This window comes from Centruroides sculpturatus, unplaced genomic scaffold (genome assembly GCF_000671375.1).
Source record: "Centruroides sculpturatus isolate CEXI.00-Female unplaced genomic scaffold, Cexi_2.0 scaffold1380, whole genome shotgun sequence".
Taxonomy (NCBI): Eukaryota; Metazoa; Arthropoda; class Arachnida; order Scorpiones; family Buthidae; genus Centruroides; species Centruroides sculpturatus.
In genome coordinates this window covers 202,522-213,319 of record NW_019385482.1, presented here as the reverse complement: position 1 = coordinate 213,319, position 10,798 = coordinate 202,522, and positions in this window count along the sequence as shown.

The following is a 10,798-nucleotide window of genomic DNA, read 5'->3' as shown; positions in this document are numbered from 1 at the left end:
GAAAAGTATTAAAAATATCAAATGACGTAAATCTATCAAAAGTAAATTTCTCTTAGAGAAAAATCCATTAAGATTTGGAAAAGTAGACTGAGAAATTGGAGAGGGAGTAACACGACACTACCTTAACTATGGACCCATTTCGTTGGGTGAGTGATTGGTGGTCAAGGCAACACATTGCACACAATAACCGAAGTATAATTACTCCTGAATAGAATGGATATTGGATCTATAGTTGGCTATAGAAGTAATTCATTCTCCCATCAGTTATCGATAACTGTTTAAAGTAAACTTTGCTTAAAATAAACTTTGATGTACTGTACTGTAATGCCAACTCTAATTCTGTAGTTATATTATAATGAAATTCTATACTTATATCGGCATCTTATCGGTATTAATGTTAGAAAGAACAATGTTGTAACATGTATAATTTATCTATTTAACAAATTCTCGTTGCGAAATGTTATAAAATCTGTAATTTTATTATTATTTCCGCCTGTTTCAAAGTTCAGATTTAAGATTACTAATTAATCGATATTTATTAAATTTAATTTTTATATACAAAGATCGAATTTTTCTACAAAGTGCAAACTAATATTGCTTTAGAACAGTATCGAATATCTATAATTACACATTAAGATACTCGTGTGAAAATTACTAAGTGATTCATAAATCTCTTGTTTATATATCATTTGTAATAGTTTATATTATTATTTTATAAACAAATGATGACCCTCGGTTCGATTTTTAATTGTCACAACTGTTAACTGTCGCATGACAGCACGCGACGAGTACTCACCCCCGAAGATAAGGTTTATCTTTAGAGGACGATGACTTCTTCACGCAAAAAAAAAAAATAAGAAAAAAAATTATTTAAAACTATATAGAATCATCTAAAAATAAATTATAACAAATACTGTGATTAGAAGAATCAATTATAAAGTTTTAATCGAGGACAATTGCGATCTATTTGACAAGAGGAATAAAAAACACGATTGGGAAGAACAGGTGTTGTATGATGATTGAATAGCTGGAGTACTAAAGAAAAAAAATATATATATAATAATAAATTAGATTGAAAAATAAACACGGAACTGATTTAAAAAACAATGTTTAATGAATTACCTATATCAACAAACGCCTCCCCGATAAATTATAGCTTTTAACAGCCCCGAGTAATGTTATAAATGTTATCTATAATCACGGAATTTGTAATATCCGTATGAAAGAAATTTCGCAGTGACATTCAGACGTTTCCTATGTTTGCATCGATACAATGTTCTGTTTAATGTTAACGCTTTTACGCCCTCGACTCGTGAGAAAACAAACCATTACTCCAAGAGTAAAGGAATTTATATAGGATAATAATCTCCAAAATAGCGTAAAACTAACTGGAATTATGCCTATTCCCTGTTTTAAGAGCGCAATCGTGATATGACTTATGATCAATGTACGATTATTATGTTTTAATCAGAGTTTTCCTTCTCCCATTAAGTCTAGAAACACAGGAGGGTGGTAGTAATTGTTAAAAGATAATGAAAGCGGCGGCATCATCCGTGCATAATTCCGTAGGGTTTGAAGTACATTGCGTAAAATAATTAGCATTTTTTTTAGTAATGTGTCCTACTTTTAAAAAATACACTGGTTTAGGAAAATTTTTTTATTTTTTTTTTTGCTTTTGTTCCTTTTGCTAGCATGCATGAATATGTCTTAATTATGAAATTTTCGTGTTATTTAGCGTATAAATAATTTTATTTAAGATAAAAATCGTACGAATTTCAGGTTTATAAGCGCGTATATGTAACTATAAAAATTATACGATATTAAAGAAATTTGCTCTATTCACGAGGCAAGGAAAAAAAAAATTGTGTTTATCTGTAATTGTTTGACTTCAGGTGCACCCCTGTAAGCAGGACCTAGTTGTAATGACCCTTTTTAAGCCGCCTTTCTATTGTCCTGTCCGGTCAATGCGGAGGATGAAAATCGTCTTTGAATGCAATCGTGTCGACAATAACGTGCACATTCTCCAAACAAATGTACAAAATGAACACGAATTGCAACGTTTTTACTAATTTACGAGTGCGAGAAGCAATTTATACACTCGTAAAACAGAAGAGCAACGTGCTAATGTTCATTTAAAGAACCGCGCCCTACTTAAGAATTACTTAAGAGAGATTCGAGCTATGTTAATCGTTTCGACGTTCTACGCATTGCATTAATTATTTAATATAAAATATAATATATATTACATCTTAACTTTGTTCTAAACAAATTCTAGAATATAAAACTTCAGGCAACGAACAAATATTTACTATAATAAAAAATGAAAACCCAACAATCCCTCAGGGGAAATCACTAGCAAGATGAAAAACTCAACGTTTATTTTCGATAAAAGTCTATATTTTTATATATGAAATGTTATATTAGACGAATTTAGTTCTCGGAGACGGACGAAAATTCCTTCGTGGCACTTGTAAGGACCACAAAAGTAAACCGAATTCATCCAATATTTCCTATTGGTTTTTGTTTTTTAATATTAAGCCATGCGATATAAGAATAAAGCTGATTTATTCAAAGATCTGCATCGCTTTGCCAAGCATTCAGTTTCTAAATGGAAAATCGATATTTTAGGAGATGCTTTGTGCCTTCGGGGGCTTCAAAAATTGATGGAAACATTTTTTTTTTCCATTCGAGATATCTTCGATTGACAAATATAGAATATGAAAAATACAATATATTCTTTCTTATATTTATGTTTGCACCATTTTTAATGGTTCTTGGAATAATGAGATAATTATATTGTTTACTCATTTTATGTAAGAGAAATATTTTAAAAAATTTATTCAACTAAGCGATATTTAAGAAATTTATTTAAGTAAGTATGCTACCAGGATATAGGAGAGCAGACATACAAGTCTAGACTAAGAGAAAAAATTCTGCAAACATCCAAAGAAGCTCAGTCGTGTGTAACACGTGTTCAGCACGTCTCTTTTTTAGATAAATTATTTATACATCTTCTTGTCAAGCTGTTTATAAGCCGCTTATAGGCTACGACCCAATATACAATTCGAAGAAAGAAGATTACATAATTCTCTAAACCGATTATGATTCGCAGATGAAAATATTTTGTTCGTTTGAAGGTCCGTAATGTTTAAAAAAAACGCTGTGAAAATAATAGCAAATGTGCAAAAGTCGGAAAGTTTAAAGCTCCCATAATGAAAAGGGAAGAAATATTCAATATGGAAGGTGAAACAAAGTCGATAAAGTACAATAAAGGCAATACTCTGTACACAATGGCTTACACTATAAATCTAAGCGAGGAGGTGCAAAATGTACAGATGTGGTGACCAGATGGCAAAGCCATAGATCCAGTTACTCGGACAGACGGACGAAGCTTGGCTGGAAAATTACATTCAATCAGACGGATGCTGGGAATGCATCCATCTGGAGAAGCAGACAGCGTGGAGTAGAAAGCCGAATTAATGAGCTAAACAAGTGCTTTAAAGTGTAAAAAATATATATATATAAGCTGAGAAAATCTATACTAAATTGCACGATTATAATTTTAAATTTATACGTATAGACTACATTATATAACTTAGCCATAATTTAGCTGCTAGTGCAAAACAGAAGCGTGTGAGGAATTGGTAACTTAGATAAGAATGCAGCAGGTCTGCACATCGTCACCAGTACACAGATATGATAGGTGATGATTCCCACGCTCTAGCACAGGATGGAGCCAACAGGACTTTGACAACACAAAAATCTCGTCGTCTAAGCGCACTATCCACTTTATAAAGACGAGTTTTTATTACGAGTAGATCTTAATATAAAGTTTAAACATAAATATTTTGAAATATCTGACGTTCGATTTTTTTTGGGGGGGGGATAAGATGTACCGCTTAAGCCATGGTAAAACCATATCATGCACGGTTGCATGCACTTCTCGATTATTACCAGGCTAACGACAGGCAATCCATCAATTTGTAGGAGGGAAGAGGAAATCCGTTACGACCCTACACCGAATTTTCCTTTTATGTCGAAGCTGCTTACGAAAAGTTCTAATCTGGGATAAGTGCAGTGCATCTAACATCGGTTCTTCTATATGATAAAATGATGTAAATGGAATTTGGTGCGCCCATTCCTATTCCCAATTCTTAAATTTTGCCCAAAAAAGTATGTGGAAATAAAATTCATGCATTAGAAAGTCCATAAAAAAACTTAACAATAAAAATTCAATAGCAGGGGCAGCGTAGAAGACTTGAAAATTTCCATGCTAAACTTTGTATTCATGGTTACACAGTTAAGAAACTAACTTCATAATGGAGTTTGTTAGAAGTTCAGTAGCAAATTTTGAAAAATGTACAGTTAATAAGTAAAATTGAATGGAGATTAAATGAAAAGTTGAGAAGCAAACTTCAGTAGAACAGAGGATGAAGGATTCAATAGAACGAGTATAAAGTTCAAAAGTGAAGTCCTTGAATAGTTCAAATGACGTTTATGAATAGAATTTCATTAGTTGAATATAAAACTTTAAAAAATTCGATAGAATGTACAGTTGAATAACGGATTGAAGCAATGCTGAATAGACCGAAGAGACTCTAAACATGAGAAGTAAATGTAAATAGAGAAGATAACAAAATGAGAAGTTAGATAGGTTATTTGAACAGAATTGGATATTTAAGACGAGTATAGAATTAAAAGCAAACTTCAACAACGATGATTTAAAGTTAGAAAGTAAACTTTGATAGGAATAATAATAATAATAATAATAAATGATATTTAAAGCATTTTAATATGAATTTAATAAGAAAACCTCATTAAATTTAAACGCAATTATTAAAAAAACAAAAATTATCAGCAATAAATATATTATACAAAAGATAAATATACTGTAATATGTCAAGAGCTAACATGCTGAAGAATGATGATGGCAGGTATCATAAAGAAGCCCAAGATGAAGACATTTATAAGAAATTTTCTGAAGTCGGTAAACATAAATTTTCAAACAGAGTAGAAATTTATGAAAAATTAAATAAAAATGCAGAGTTAAGAAGCGAAAAGTGTAAAATTTATAAATAAGTTTCAACATACATAATAAATGCATGAGGAAATTATGAAACATAAGTAAAACAGCGATCAATCTAACGATTAAAAGTTATAAATATAGAAAAAAAATAAATAAATTTAATCGCTTTATCTAAGAAAACTTACCAGAATTACTAACGTTTCGACTTGCCCTCACGCGAATTTTCGACTTTATAAAAAGTAAATTTCCAAAGTAATCAGAAAATAGAAAGGAACAAGAGATGAAAGATGTCTTCCTACTTCGACGTCATTAAAAAACTATAAAAATGATATCAGAAATAATTTGTTAGAACAACTGTCTTGTCATACAAAAGAAAAAACGAAACTGCCCTTGAATCCGTCCCAAGAATGACCAACGAGGAAAATAAACGAGGAAAGCCCCACTTTTATTTCGTATCTTAATACACGAAATTCGACGACAATAAACAATTTATAGTTTCTCCAACTACAGAAACAGCTTTACCCAGAGGCATTAATAATTATATGTGAATCCTATAGGAGAGGGTCAAACACTGGGGGAGGAAAATACTAAACACCGACCTATATTCTATTATCATAACCGATAGGAAATGTTATAGGTTATACCAATTCGAATCATTTGTTACTTCTTAACATATTAACAAGATTCCTATAGGGTCTATGGCCTTTTAATGACTGATCCTTCGGGCCTAATTTACGGGTCAATCAACTTCAATTTTATAAAATCATCTTATATACCATAAATAGGTGGTGATACTTTCATTACTTTTTGTCAAATTGTTATCCTACACCCGATTCTCTCGTCACTCGAAACGTATTTTTGTCACTCCTTTCTACCGTTTTCCTTGTATTTTCATTACAAATGTAAATTTATAATAATTTTCATTACGAAATATTATTTTCGTGTACGATTCTGTATTCAAAATACTGACACTTTATCATTCAATTTAATATCATTTCCACCATTAATAAAGGTTATCATCCAGTAGCGCGTTATCCTATAGGAGAAAAGGTCAATTACTTGGGCCCCTCACCAACCTGGGGGTACCCCAAACCATTCTTTTATAACAAAATATTTTCCCCAAAAAAATAATCCCTCGAAGAAAACTATCTGAAGTCAGAACTGTGCATGTGGGCCCTAATTCAAATTCGTCTGGGTCCTATGAAGCCATGACATGCCAGTATTATCATCAACGTTAAAATCCTTTTAAACATGACCTATACTTAATTACTTATATTCATATCACACAGAATTTTAGTTTGATAATAGGCGTACGAGTCAGGGAATTAGGGGGTCAACTACCCAAATTCGGGCAAAGAAAAAAAAAACAAATCGATGTAGGAAGCAAAATGTCTCTGATAGCAAATTAAAAATGGGTACTTATGTTTTTAATTGTGTAAAATTTCGGTCAAATCAACCCCCTTAACCAAAGTGTCCCCATAGATTATAATGATAATTTAACAGAAGGACATCAAACAGTTCATTAAGATCATTAAGCTTTACTAAATCATTACTTATGGTTTACATTTTCACCTTAATTACAATTAACGTTAACGATTTTAAATCTCATTTTCCTTATGATTATAAATAATGCACTTCTAACCTTAATACCAAAGAATTAGTTTACTTTTAGGTACTTAAAAACCACCCATACTCATTAAGATCGCGATTTAACTTATCATTATCATAAAAATTATGCATATATTTATAACTGAGTTATGTATAAATGCACTCATGCTTATTATCAACAATGAAATATGAGTTAACTTGTCTACGGTTAAGAAAAGCAACCGACACTAGAGGAAAAAATGGCGCTTTGTAATACATAAAAAAACCTTTTTTTTTGAATATATATAAAATTAACGATTTCGAGAGTCGATAAATAGAGTGCCGAATGAGTAATCGTTCAGGAAACTGTGTAAAGAGACTGTATTGTCTTTTTATACTAAGTACAGTACATTCAATGCTACACTCGAGAATTAATAATGTTTAACTTATCCAAATCTTTAGATAGCGATCGACTTTAAGAACAAAACTTCATTATCTTAACGCTGTATAGTTATTATAAGTAAGTATACATCTATATGACATTCTATTAATAATATTTTAAAAATTTCCTCTAAGGAAAAACTAAATATTAACTCCTAAACTAATTGAAAAACTAAATTATTATACAGGTAAACGTATAAAATACGCTAATTTACACTTCTGTATGCAGAATTTAATCGATTTTTTTACTCGTATAATTCTTAATATTAAGGTAAAAATACAGTTTATACCCATAACACGTGTAAAATCATAGATAGCAAACGAAACGAAAGTAACGCCATCTCGCGAATGTCGAGTAAATTATTTTCTCACGCAAAATCGATAATAATTATAAATTTTCTGTTTCGTTTATAAATATAAATATCGAGAGATTAGGCGATAACAGTAGGAAAAAAAATAAATAATAATAATAATAAAAAGAATTGTTTAACAAGCGCTATTTAAACCCCGCTATACAAAAACGGAACTCGGAAGCCACCAGGTTCGAAAGCCGTTTCGGGCGATCACGTTCACTGCACAGGAAGTTGACGAGTTTATTTATAAACAAGAAGACAAGGACACTTTTCTCAATCTTAAAGGTCAAGGTACAGTGTAAACAATGGAACAGTACACCTCTTTGACTTCGTGATGGTATTCTGATAGTTGCTTCTTCTCTCGACATCATCAAAACCTGTTCTTCAATATATGAGTATTTGTATTTTATAGCTAAGTTCGCGGGTCGTGTTTAACGAATTTTAAACTTCATTTTTCAAAATGTCCGAGAAGACATTTTTAAAAAATCTATTAATCAATAGAATTATCGACTATCGAAGAATTTTAATTAAAATTTTCTACCGCAAACAACAAAAACTAAAAAGAAAGCGCGGGTGTAACGCTTCGTTTCTTAACTTTAAATGGAGAAAATAATTAAATTTTAACATACCTTGATCATAAATACTTTTTTAATCGCTTTAAATATATTTTTTATGACGGATGCGCACATTTTTTTTACATTAAAAACGTTCAAATTAACAAAAAAACATCTTGCATAAGTCGCGGAGGAAAGACAATAATCCCAACTCAGGTGCTAGATATTTCGTGTTATGTCAGCTGGAACTCCCGTTGTGTGACTGAAACGATGTTAACAACGTAAGCAACGGTACAGTTATTAATAATAATTGTAAATGTGACCACTTGGGTGGTCAAAATGCAGAACAGTTGTCTTTTTTTTTTTCTCAGTTCGATGACCCGACTGTAACGCGCGTCGGTTCAATTTTGTCATAAAGACAATTACATAACTCTTAATCAATTTTCACGCTTGTTTGACGCCTCGACGACTTTACAAGAGGTAGAAGAATGTAAACGTTATAATCATTTTTGTACTGTGAAATATATTAATTGCAAAATAATTCACTTTTACCCACGCTGGGGTGGTGGTGATTTTTATAAACTATCGGATGGAAGCCATTAAGCACCACCACGTTTTAAACTTTCGAAATATTGTTTAAAATGTAAATCTCTGTAATCGACAATGTTTTTATCTTTCAGAAAAATGTGTATTTTCTTCATTTTTTTTATGTATATTTTCTAGATATTTCCATTCTGCATTCTTAATATATTTTGAGATAGACCTATCCCGTTTTACGCTCCGAAGACCCTATTGAAATTTTATCGATCCGGAGTATTTTCAGAGGACTCCCCGTGTACTTCTTGCATTACACAACATTTTCTTTCTTATTTTTTTTTTTTAGTTTATTTTTTCATTTCTTTTCATCTCGTATACGTCTTACAAAACTTCGACTTTTTTTTTTTCTGTTTATTTTTTCAAAGTCTTCGAGTTTCACAAAACTTTTACAATTTTTCTTTTCTTCTTCTTATAACTTTTTCTCGAATAAAATTATATAATATAATAATTATAAATATTACATATAGGCTATATATATTTTCGGGTATAAAAGTAGAGAGAATTTTGTTTAAACTTCTTCAAAATCTCGCTGCTATTTTACAGATGTAAAAAACAATATAAAAATTTTTTACGGTAATTTAAGATTGTTAAAAGATAAAATAATCAGAAAACAATAAAATCAATTTACAGGTTTTTCATAGAAATAAACAGATGGTATTAAGCTAAGAACAGGTAGAAGTTCGTGATCTATTCAACGCACCCGGAACCGAGTTGACCATTCACGACCGAATAAGATAGAACAACAGAAAAAAAAAATACCATAAAGAAAAAAAAAAAAGGAAGGAAGGTAGGAAGACAAACACATAGCTTAATTTACTATCTGACAAGATATAAAAGAAGGCCGAAAATTAATCCGCACCCTATACTCAAAAAGTTAAATAGCAGGATCCACGTCTGTGATCTGTTGAAGGTCTCCAAATTTATCAGAGCGGTGCCTTGCCTACATTTTAAGTGTTTTTGACCTTCTGGACTTTATAGTCGCACCGTTTTGTTCCCCGACATCTAAAACTAGTTAAACAGCACTTGTTTCCGAAGCGATACAAATGATGGATCTAAACTTTTATAAATCATAATTAATGAGAACGGCATAACAGATAGATGTCGAGATTGCACTGATATCTGTTGCTTATAATCATATATTACATAAAACTCTTCACACCCAACACCAACCAGTAATTCTAGACTTAAAAATGAGTTTAGAATTATAAAACTTCTTGTCTACACTTCCTGAAACGAAGGGTCGAGTAATTAAAATTTATATTATGATTGTTTATTTTTAAGACATGTCGATGGTTACGTATCGTTGAAGGGTTTCAATATCCATTCTCGAGGAAGATTTGGTCATTGACCGCAAAAGTATAGTCGAAAAGGTTAAGTGACAAAAGCCAGATGCGGAAATTTTCGATGGAAATTGTCAATTTAGTCCTTTTTTTATAATATATTACATACTAGAAAGGAAAATCATATATATGACCTGAAATTTCAACGACCTCAAATTCCTTTCTCCTCGTAAACAAACGATTCCTGGAGTGTTTTGCACTTGACACTGAATACGACCCATTAATGTCATTCTAAATTATGTAAAATAATATAAATGAATACTAAAGAGTTATAAATATTTTCGAAAGGAAAAGGATTTTAATCACTTCTACGGAATTAAATACGAAGAACTTACGTGAAACAAAGTGACATTTCTTTAACCTTGCTTTTACAGAACCGTATCTTTTATGTAAACTAGATCAGTAAAAAATGCAACTACGCTCGTATCACGTCTAATTTCCCACGAGTTGTACTAAATATTAAAATTATATAGACTATAATAAAATGTTTTATTCAAAAAAATATATAGATATTTATTTAAATCTTTGCTTATCTGGTCAAGGCTAGATTCAGTTCACTTTCTATTCTTTTGGGCATTTATCCACACCCTCTTGTGACACATGTTAGTTCCTGGTGCATTTTGATTACGTGATTACATTTAATATTAATCTAGAAATTCCTCGAAGAAACAAAACCCGCTTTTGTCTAGTTTTTTTTTTTTTTTTCTCTTATTCTACAAAGTGGAGCATGCTTAAAAATCAAATAATATAGGATCCTAGAGGATTAACCAAAGAGTAATTAAGCAACGATAGAGATGCAATTTGTAGATAAGCTTAAGAATTTATGTTTTCAGTCACGATAATGGGAGTAACTGTATTAAAACAATAGACTGATGAGTGATTATATTTTTGAGAAAGTTT